Consider the following 11,414-nt stretch of genomic DNA (forward strand, 5'->3'; position numbering starts at 1 on the left):
GTGTGGCTCAGATCCACAGTCTAAAGCAGAAAAAGTCAAGAGGGAGCAGTCTCAACACAAATAAATAAAAAAGATAAACCAAGTCAAATTAAATACTAAAGAAAAAATAAGCAAATTGTGGCCCAACAAATTTCTGACCAGGAAAGCTGAATCCCAGATAAGTCAGTACCCCACCCTTAGAGGGGAAGGGGTTTGAATGGTTTAACCCAGCACTATTCTTGCCCAACAGGTTCCCTTGTCTGACCAAAAAACAAATGCAAACTCTTTCAGGATGTGAGGTCAAATTTTACATCTATAAGAACCATTAACTAACAGCCAAAGTAAATAATGACACAAAACAGATTATGATGTACTGACATACATGTAGGTGAATGTGAAAACCTGAGTGTAAAGAAATTTGGGGAGAGGACTGGGAAGGTGGCTCAGTGGTAGAGCACTTGCCTTGCATGATGAGGCCCTGGGTTCGATTCCTCAGCACCACATAAGCAGAAAAAGTCAGAAGTGGTACTTTGGCTCAAGTGGTAGAGCGCTAGCCTTGAGCTGAAGAGCTGAGGGACAGCACCCAGGCCCAGAGTTCAGGCCCCACAACCGACAAAAAAAAAAAAAAAAATGGGGAGAATTAATAGTGTGCAAAGTAATATCTACATGTATGCTACAGGAGCCAAAGTAAGACCGGCAAACAAGCAAAGGCAGCCCGGTGGGAAGAGTTCACATGATTTTCCCCCCTGTAGAATAGTAGTTCTCGAATAACAGTCTCCAGACCAGCTGCATCTCCAGGTTAGACCTACAAAAATTCTTGGTACCCATACCAGCCCTGGGATAACCATACACAACTAGACATGTAGAGGAAAGGGGCCTGGATTCTGTGGAGTAACCCTCCAGGTGACTGCTGCATGCTAAACTTTCAGAACTACGCCAACCAGAAAATGCCAAAAAGGAAATGTGTGACTGACTATGCAAAGTCTTAAGTCATTTCAACTCCTCATGAATTTCCTGGGCATCCGTGGAGCGACAAGTACGTTCTGGGGCAATCAATAAATACTTGTTGAATGCCTTTAGTTATCAGGAAGTAAATGTCCTTTCACTCTGGGCGAGGGCTGCAACCAGCTCTTTTGCAGACAGATCACACACTGCCAGGCGCTGGAGGTAAGTAGTGCCTGGGGGTCACCCCAAGTTCAAATGGAGGAGAAGGGTCAGATTATCAGGATCTGCTTCCCTCCTCTCTCTCTCTCTCTCTCTCTCTCTCTCTCTCTCTCTCTCTCTCTCTCTCTCTCTCTCTCTCTCTCTCTCGGGGTTTGTCCCAAGCCCAAGTCAGATTATCAGGAACACACACACACACACACACACACACACACACACACACACACCAGCAGGAACACAACACACAACCTGCTCAGAAACACACCAAGTCCCCAGCCCCAATAGGCTACTTGCATGCAATGGCTTGTCACCGAGCCACCAGCGCCCTCCTCCAGCTCCAGCTCCGCCTACCCGGGCACACGCAAAGAGGGCAGTCGGTCCACACCTAACGCCAGCCCGAGGCGGGGTCACTCAAGTCACCTGAGCCCTGTGGCCACGCGCTGGGCCCAGGTGGCAAGGTCACCGGCCGGGATTCCCTCCCACCCACGCCCACGCAGGCTGCACGGTGGCCCCCTGAGCTCCACGTGCCGCGCGGCCCCCGTGCAGACCTCCCGCCGACCGCACCTACTCACCCCGAGTGCGGCCCCGCTGGCCCCCGCGGTTCCCGTGTTCCCAGGAAACGGTGTCCAGGCCTCCAAGGCTGCTCGGCGAAGCCGGTGCCGCGCGGCCTTCTGGGATTTGTAGTTCCCAGGCTTAGGGCTCACGGGGCCCTAAGCCCTAAGGCCCCTCCCTTGACCTCTAACCCTGGAGCCCCAGGGGCCTCCCAGCTCTTCCTCACCAAATAGGTCATAGATTCCTGTTTAGTGGAGGACGCAGCTGTGGATTTGTAGGTTTCATTCGTATGTATTATTTGTAGAACAAAAAACCAAAAAATAAATTCACTTGATCAGTGCGTTAGATGATAGAGTTTTATAGGTTCATCTGAGTCATATGAGTCTATCAGATGCCTTTTGGAGGCATTTTCCTTCATGGGGGAAGACAGATTCAATGCAATTCTATTCGAGTTTCCAACTGGATGTTTTTTGTTTCGATATGGGGGTTTGAACTCAGAGTCCCACACTTGAAGCCATAGCTTCTGTCTAGGAATCTTTGCTATAACCTCAAATGCCCCTTAGGCCTAGGGGTAAAGAGAGCTTCCTGTTATTGCTAGTCTTTAGCTGCTTCCTACCCACTTCCCCAACCCCAGGCTGGTTTCTTTGATTATTCTAGGTAGACCATGCATTAAATATTCTACATGTAACTTTTGATCATGCCATCTGTTTTCAGTAGGACTCTAATGGCTACAGCTCCCATGCTGTTGTGGTAATTTTCCTCTTTTGGGGGGGATCCGGTTGTGGGGCCTGAACTCTGGGACTGGGAGCTGTCCCTCAGCTCTTCAGCTCAAGGCTAGCACTCTACCACTTGAGCCACAGCACCACTTCTGGCTTTTTTTTTTCTGCTTATGTGGTGCTGAGGAATCGAACTCAGGGCCTCATGCATGCAAGGCAAGCGCTCTACCACTGAGCCATCTTCCAAGCCCAGTAACTTTCCTCTTTTATCATTGCTACCTTGACATGGAAAATCCATCATGTGCCATGAACCAACACAAGATCCAAGACCTCATTTCAAAGTCCTACAAACCCTCCCACTGAAAACCTAGAAATGAGCACTTTTCAAGTGGTGGGAATGTCAACACCAGTGCCTGCTTAACCAAGAACTCTATAAATGCTCTCAGGCCCTTCTGAAGAAGTAAACATGGAGGCAGATAGAGGTAGGTTTGAATCCTGGCTCACCTATAAGATCCTCTCATGCCTCAGAGCCTTCATCTGTCATATTGGGTAATGACATCTGCCTCTCAGGCTTGCTTAAGGGTTGAATAAGACAACCTGTGCCAGGGCTGAATCCAGCACCAGGCACACACTAAAGACGTATGCAGCACTTGTCCTTCTTCTTTATTAAGCAACCAAGAAGACCTAACAACTAGATGAGGCCAAATGGCTTCTCCAGAAATACCACACCACCTCCTTCTGTTTGCTAGTGGAGTGGCCAGGCCTTAATATGGCAATGAACCAAAGCAGAAAAAAAGAAAAGAAAAGAAAAAAGAGAGGGGGGGAAAAAAAGGAACAACTCATCAGAAACCAGGCTTTTGTCAAAAAGAAGAAAAAAAAACACACAATGCTCAAACCCAACTGCAGTGAGCAATTAGGGAACAATAGCTAACTACTTTCTATAATTAGAGGAGCAAAACCATCACGAATGATCAGAGCTGCTTTGTCTGCACTGACCCTCTGTCCCCAAAGAAGATCTTGGCTCACATGAGATGCAAACTGGGGTCCCTGGTATCATTTTTAGTTTCCTTGACAAATTATATTTCATGCCACCCTTCAGCTCCAGAAAAGAAAAGTAGGAGAGACTATGAAGGCCCTTCATTAGAAAAGAAAAGCAAATGGAAAAATAAGAATGAATTCAATCATAAAATAGGAAAGGATCCTACAGCCTGTTCGGAGGACTGTAGCCACACTGGTAGGTGGGTGGATCAGCCCCTTTGTCAGAGGAGAAAGCAAGTGGTCTTTGGTGTCCATGTACTGTGCCCCTTTGCTAACATCTGAAGAGGAAATCCTTACCCTTAACTCTGGATATTCCAGGCAAAAGCAAAGGATACTATCATTCCATGAATATGAATACTAGCGAATTGTTCTCTTGGTCTGGACAGCAGGAACAAATGGGCTACCTCACCCCCAAATCTCTATTCCTACCCAAGCACTGCTGTTCCCAGACCCCTGATTCCCAAATGAACCATCCTTCTCCCTTTCCTTAATTCTTTATCATCTTAACCTGGCGCTAACTCGCCCATATCCATCGATCTTTCCCCTCTTCTCCATTTCTATCATCAAGATCATTGTGCAGTTTCCTTATATAACTTTTGATCATGCTATTTCCTGTAGAACTCTAATGGCTATAGCCCCCATGGTGTGGCCCAAGCCCAGACTTTTCCCCAGGCCTCCATTCACTGCTTTATCTCCCAGGTTCCTCTCCCAAGTAGTCATTCCACAAGACACTACATTGGTTTCCTAAATTATTGTCTAGGCCAACCTCTACAGCAGGATTTTCTGATGGTCAAGGCCTCCTGATGGTCCAGTAAATGATGTTAGGTGGTATAGTCCTCACAGTTAGTATTTGGCTCAGGTACCCTCACTAGGCCTGTGCAACTCATCATGGAGTTGCTGTAAGTGTTGGCTCCTAGAGCTCACAGCTACCACATTTTCTGGAAACTTTATGGACTGAATGCAATTGTCTCCCCAGGAAACTGCCTTTGCTCTTTGACCTATTTCCATAGTCAATGGCTGACAGAAAAGTCCATCCTTTAGGCCTAGAGAAGGGATATTCTTGAAGTACCATTCATGCTCCCAAGATCCATATGGGAGAAGGCTTTATTGTTTCATCCTTGAGAATTCTTGTGATTCTGCCTTTACAGTAGGTGGTAAGTGGCTAAACGCTTGTAATAATGGGTATTTAAATAGGCATTAGAAAAAAGTACACCTAGCACATATCATCAGGATACTGTTATGATGAGTGTCTATTAACTTAAAAAAGGAAGAAGAAGCCAGATGCTGGTGGGTCATGCCTGTAATCCTAGCTACTCAGGAGGCTGAAATCTGAGGATTGTGGTTCAAGCCAGCCTGGGCAGGGAAATCTGTAAAACTCTTATCTCCAATCAGAAAACCGGAAGTGTAGCTGTAGCTCAAAGTGGTAGGCTGTTAGCTTTGAGCAGAAAAGTTCCAGGACAGCATCTAGCCCCAAAATTCAAGCCCCACCAACAACAACAAAAAAAAAAAAAAAAAGGAGGAGGAGGAGGAGGAAGAAGAAGGGGAGAAGAAGAAGAGGAGTTGGAGGAGGAGGGGGAGGGGGAGGGGGAGGGGGAGGGGGAGGGGGAGGGGGAGGGGGAGGGGGAGGGGGAGGGGGAGGGGGAGGGGAGGGGGAGGGGGGAGGGGGAGGAGGAGGAGGAGGAGGAGGAGGAGGAGGAGGAGGAGGAGGAGGAGGAGGAGGAGGAGGAGGAGGAGGAGGAGGAGGAGGAGGAACCAGAGCCACTATACACAGACGTGTATCATTTTTATTTTTAATCTAGATTTCACAAAGGAGAAAAACATACTTGTCTTTCTGAGTCTTATTTTGCTTACTATGATGATAGATAACTAGTACTGCCCTTTTTTTTGCAAATGACACTAATTTTTATGGAATGAAGAATAAAATTAGATAAAAATAAAAATAAAATTCTTTATCCACTGATAAATGTGTGGGCCAAGTTCATAACTTATCTATCATGAACAGTGCTGTAATAAACATGGGTGTAAAGCTATCTCTACTGTATGTTATCCATTGGGCTAATTTTACTATTTTCCTTTTGCTTTCACTATGTTTAAAATTTTCTATGTACAAAAGTTCTACAAGTTCATTGCTGAAACGGATATTTCAGAAAAGAATTTTTTTGTTGGTTGTGGGGCTTGAACTCTGGGCCTGTGGGCTCTCCCTCAGCTCTTCACTCAAGGTGAAGCTCTATCACTTGAGCCACAGCACCACTTTGGTATTCTGGTGGTTTTATTTGCAATAAGAGTCTCTCAGACTTTCCTGCCCAGGTTAGCTTTAAACCATAATCCTCAGATCTCAGCCTCCTAAGTAACTAGGATTACTACGTGGGTCAGAAAAGAAAATTTAAATGACCTGCAATCTTACCCTGCAAAGGTGAGCACTACTATCATTCTAGAGTGTATTCTTGTAAACTTTAAAATAATATATAGCATAGAAATCCTATTAGGAATGGTTTTTAAATCTGCTTTCTCATGTAAGGTAATATTTTTCCATGTCATAAAGAATTCTAAAACATTATCCTTAATATTTGCAATGGCATTTTAGTTCCTAACATTTATTTAATCGATTTTCTTTTGTTTTTGTATTGGTACTGTGGTACTATGAATACAAGGCCTTGTACTCTACCACTTGAGCCACATCTTCACTTCCAGCTTTTTGCTGATTAATTGGATATAAGAGTTTCTCAGACTTTTCTGTAGCAGGCTGGCTTTGAACCCAGATCCTGAGATCTCAGCCTCCTAAGTAACTAGAACTACAGGTGTGAGCCACTGGCGCCCAGCTACTAAAATTTTTGCTCCTTGAAAATATTTGAGGGAATGACTGATTCATTTTAAGTAGAATTAACTATTTGACATAGTGCCTATATTCATAACCACTCAAGAGGCTGAGTCAGCAATGGAATTTCCTCTTTCTCCTATAAGCTGTCATATCCCCAAGGCTGAGATGCTTTCTACTTGATAATGGACTTTAAGTTTCTAGCCAGTGTTTATTTCTGCCTTCCACAACATGGGCAACAGGCCAGTGAGACTCTTATCTTCAATTAACCACCAGAAAGCCAGAACTGGCTCAAGTAGTAGAGCATAAACCTTCAGCAACAGCAAAAAAAAAAAACTCTGGAAAGCCAGGCCAGTACAGGTGGCTCACGCCTGTAATCATACCTATTCAGGAGGTAGATATCTAAGGATCACCATTTGAAGCCAGCCTGGGCAGGATAGTCTGTGAGACTCTTATCTCCAATAAAACTACCAAAAAAGCTGACTACTCGGAGGCTGAGATCTAAGGATGGAGGTTCGAAGCCAGCCCAGGCAGGAAAATCCATGAGACTCTTTTTTTTTTTGGACAGTCATGCGTCTTGAACTCTGGGCCTGGGCGCTGTCCCTCAACTCTTCAGCTCAAGGCTAGCACTCTACCACTTGAGCCACAGTGACACTTTTGGTTTTCTGAGTGGTTTATTGGAGATAAGAGTCTTGCGGAGTTTCCTGCCTGGGCTGGCTTTGAACGGCTGTCCTCAGATCTCAGCCTCCTGAGTAGCTAGGATTACAAGCATGAGCCACCAACGCCCGGCAGAGACTCTTTGTCTTAAAATAATTTTTTTGAGATTAAGTGATTACATAAATTTCACAAATTTCACAGTATTGTAGGATAGTGGATACTTAAAGTCACAAACACATTTTAACCTTCACAAGGCAAATTGTCATTATCGTGGTCTATAAAGTTTGTGAAATCTATGAGCTTTGACAATACAACTATTTTTTTCTACATCGGGTGATATGTCCATTTCTTTCCTTTTGCTTAGTGTGAGCTGTTCCCTCTTTCCCTCTCAGTCCCTCCCTCCCACTGCCGCCCTTGAGTTGCTTAGTTTGTTTTCATCAATGTCCAGTGCAGCTGATGGGCCTCTCTGTTGTACATTTTTCTGTTTCCCCTGATTCTGTGCCCTCCCCCTAGCTTCCCTCAGTCCATGAGACTCTTCTCTCCAATTAACCACCAGAAAAACAAAACCAGAAGTGGTACTATAGCTCAAAGTGGTAGAGTGCTAGCTTTGAGCAAAAGAGCTCAGTGACAGTTCTCAGGCCCTGAGTTCAAGCCCCATAACTGGTACAAAAAATAATAATTTCAAATTGGAAATAGCTCAGATATTCACCAGGAGAAGAATAGGTAAAATCTTGGGCTAGTTAACCATCATCAATTCTAATAAAATATGATACTAGTTAACAACATTGATAAGGTACTTCCTGTGGGCTTACTACTATCATGCCAATATCAATATAAATAATCAGTACAAAAGCTAATACAAGACTTATTAAATGCCAGGGTCTCTTTCAAACGTAATTCATATATTTAGCCATTTGATCTTCACATATTACCAGTAAAGAAAGTAATTATTATTGTTCCCATTTTTCTTTCTTTTTTTTTTTTTTGCCAGTCATGGGGCTGAACTCTGGGCCTGGGCACTGTCCCTCAGCTCTTCAGCTCAAGGCTAGTGCTCTACCACTGGAGCCACAGCGCCACTTCCAGCTTTTTCTGCTTATGTGGTGCTGAGGAATCGAACCCAGGGCCTCATGCATGAAAGGCAAGCACTCTACCACTGAGCCACCTTCCCAGCCCCCTTGTTCCCATTTTTCAAATGAGGGCATTGAACTAACTATTTACTTAGATAGAGGTAAAGTTGGGAGACCTTCCATGGGTCATCACCATGAGGAAAGGTTAAAGACAGACAAAAAAAAACACAGCTGGACGTGGATGGCTCATGCCTGCAATCCTAGCTACTCTGGAGGCTGAGATATGAGGATTGCAGTTCAAAGCCAGCCCAGGCAGGAAAGTCCATGAGAGACTTATTTCAAATAAACTACTCCCACCCCCAAAAGTCTGAAGTAGAGCTGAGACTCAAGTGGTAGAGTGCTAGCCTTGAGCAAAACAAGCTCAGAGACAGTGCCCAGTCCCTGTGTTCAAGCCCCTGTATGTGTGTGAGTGTACACGCACTCACGCGCACGCGCGCACACACACACACACACACACACACAGAGCAAAGGGATTCTTCCAGTGGAAAATAAGGAAGAGAGAAACAAAAGCACATCAAGTTCCTTGTTATCTTAGAGATAGTCTGAGGAAGCTTGATGTAGAAATTTTTAGAGATAAATGGTTTTATTGAGATATATCACATACTATGAAATTCACCCTTTCAAAATGTAAATTCAATGGTTTTTATGACATATGCAAAGTTGTACAATCATCAACAGTATCTGATTTTATTTTTTTTTTTACTTTTAAACACTCCAAGAAGAAACTTTCACCAATTCACAATCACTTTTCTTTCCCAGTGTCTGCTTCCTGCTTCCACCAGTCCCAGGCAATGGCCAGTCTACAATGTGCAGTTATGCCTATTCTGAATATTTCATACCAAAGGAATGACATAAAATCTAGTATTTTGTGGCAGGCTTCTTCCTTCACACAGGGCTTCTAAGGTTCGTGTATGTTGGAGCATGTGTCAGTACATCATTACTTCTTGTCACTGAATATCTCAGCATTTGGATATACTGCTGTTTGTCTTTTTATCTGTTGATGGGCATTTGAGCTGTTTCTACACTCTGATTATTATGAATAACCCTGCTATGAACATTACTGCACGTGTGTGTGTGTGTGTGTGTGTGTGTGTGTGTGTGTGTGTGTGTGTGTGAATAAATGTTTCCATTTCTCTCCTCCTAGGAACAGGGGTCTGCATAGGAACTTCATAAGATGATCAAGGGCAAGTCAGTGTAAGAAATGAGAGGCCATCCAGGGTGACCAATATGAACTCAAGGCTTTATTTGGGGGCAGATTTGCTAGGCTGATCTAAGCAGGAATGGAGGCAGCAGCCATGGACCAGTGTAGGCTGAAATTAAACAGAATTTCAGGGGGCAGCACACGGGTCACATGGGTTACATTACGTAGACTACGGGAATTTGGGTAGAGTTAGTTCCAAGAAGAGATGAAGGTGCTACATGGACTACAAGAATTGGGGGGATAGTCACATTCTGAGAAGAAGTGTAAGGAAACCGTTGCAACTGGGGCGGGAATTTGTACATCACACCAGGAGAACAATACAACATCAGAGAAACAGAAGCTTAACAGATTTTTGTAAACAGGTAGGGACAGGGCAGGGCCTCAATCGGCAAGCTGACTCTGAGTCCTTAGAGTCAGTAGATATAAGAGAGGCTGCTCCTACTACTTGTGATAGCATTCCCATGTTGTTCCATGCCCCTCACCTGAGTTATTACCCAAACCTCTGCTTCTGTCCTTCAGCGCCTCACCTATAAACATGTATCAGTACAACATTCCCTTTTTATCATGGAATATTTCAGTGCTGGATTGTTTTTCTCTAGACATTCAGAGAGTGAGTTGTTTCCATACTTTGGAGCATGACCTTGTCTAGTTGACATTATGAGGAGGCATCCTCTGAATGCCATGGGCCTGGCTAAGTGCCTCCAATCAGTGCTTCCAATACACCTTAGACTTACTCTATCTAGCATGGTACACTTAGCACACTGAGGCAGGGTACATGTTTACACAAGGGCTTACAAACCCAGATGTCCCAGGAGCCCAGCAAGGTAAGGAAAATAATGAAACCAGATCAGACACAAGAATAACCCTCATTTAGTAAAACATAAGCATAAAACTCTTGTCTATTTTTTCTTCAACCATACAATTCCTTTGCTCTATCTTGTGTTCTCTTTTGAGATCATCATAGGTATGTAAAGCATTTCACATAATACCCGCCCCGCCGCCGCCCCTGTGTCTGTCTCTGTGTCTCTGTGTCTCCCTCTCCCTCTCTCTCTCTCTCTCTCTCTCTGTCTCGGTCTCTCTCTCTCAACAGTGCAACTACAACCCAAAAGGCAGCACCCTCACCTTGGAGATTCAGCAGGGAGTGGCAGGGACTGTGGCTCATAGTGCCATAAAGCAAACTATGTCCCACATGATTGCTACCATAAAATTTAGGCTCATTGTTGTCAAATCTACTGGTTTTCCAAAGAAGCTAAAAATCTACGTCTTTCTTAAAACCTCTCAACTTTTTTCATTCAGCATTTATTTTTATTGTTATTACTAAGGAGTTGTCCAAAGGGATAACAATTCCATAAGTCAGGTAATAAGTATACAATGTTTCTTGGAAAATGTCACCCCTTTCTCCTCTTTTCCTCATTTTCTTCCTCCTGTCACTGCCCATGATTTCCATCATTTACTTTTTACATAGTGTATACTGAATACTGTGACTGCATTTGTTCACCTTTCCGGCCTCCATTCCCCTCTTTTATTAAAAAGACAAAACACACACACACAACAACAACAACAACAGCCAAAAAAAGTTTCAATTTTCTGGAATTTGTTTTTACAAATAGTACTTTTAAAAGTTTAGAGAGCTTACACCTATAGGTTCCTCCCCTAAGTGTATCCTCCTTTAGTCTGACTGTGTGTTAATGCCTAGAGTCCCGCATAGGTTATTATATCCAGTTGAATTTTAGATCTACCTTCCACATATAAGAGAAAACGTGCTATTTGTCTCTCTGAGCTTGGCTTATCTCATTAACATAATTTGTTCTAGGCCCATCCATTTCCCTGAGTATGATATATTCTTTGCAGTGGATGAGTAAAATTCCATTGTGTATATGTACCATATTTTATTGACCACTCATCTATTGTAGGGCATATGGGCTGTTTCCACAACTTGGCTATTGTGAATAGCGCAACAATGAACATGGATGTACAAGTGTCTTTACTGTATCCAGACTTGTAATGTTCTCAATAGATGCCCAAGAGTAGTACAGCTGGATCACAGGGTAGCTCTAAGTTTAGTTTTTTGAGGAATCTCTAAACTACCATCCAGAGTGGTTGTAATACATTGCATTCCCACAGTGCAACAGTGCAAGAGGCTGCTTTTTCCCCCACATCCCCATAGC

General features: G+C 43.9%; 1 protein-coding gene across 1 annotated transcript in view; it reads right to left on the reverse strand.

Annotated features, from left to right (window-relative positions):
* The window catches only part of Adck1 (aarF domain containing kinase 1), a 93,436-nt gene extending 91,667 nt beyond the window's left edge, over positions 1 to 1,769 (reverse strand). The window contains exon 1 of the mRNA XM_042692799.1: positions 1,713 to 1,769. The gene's annotated coding sequence lies outside the window, so the exon portion shown is untranslated. The remainder of the gene's footprint in view (positions 1 to 1,712) is intronic.
* Positions 1,770 to 11,414: the final 9,645 nt, after the last annotated feature.

The sequence above is a fragment of the Dipodomys spectabilis genome, unplaced genomic scaffold (assembly GCF_019054845.1).
Source record: "Dipodomys spectabilis isolate Male_0828 unplaced genomic scaffold, ASM1905484v1 ptg000157l, whole genome shotgun sequence".
NCBI classification, from domain to species: domain Eukaryota; kingdom Metazoa; phylum Chordata; class Mammalia; order Rodentia; family Heteromyidae; genus Dipodomys; species Dipodomys spectabilis.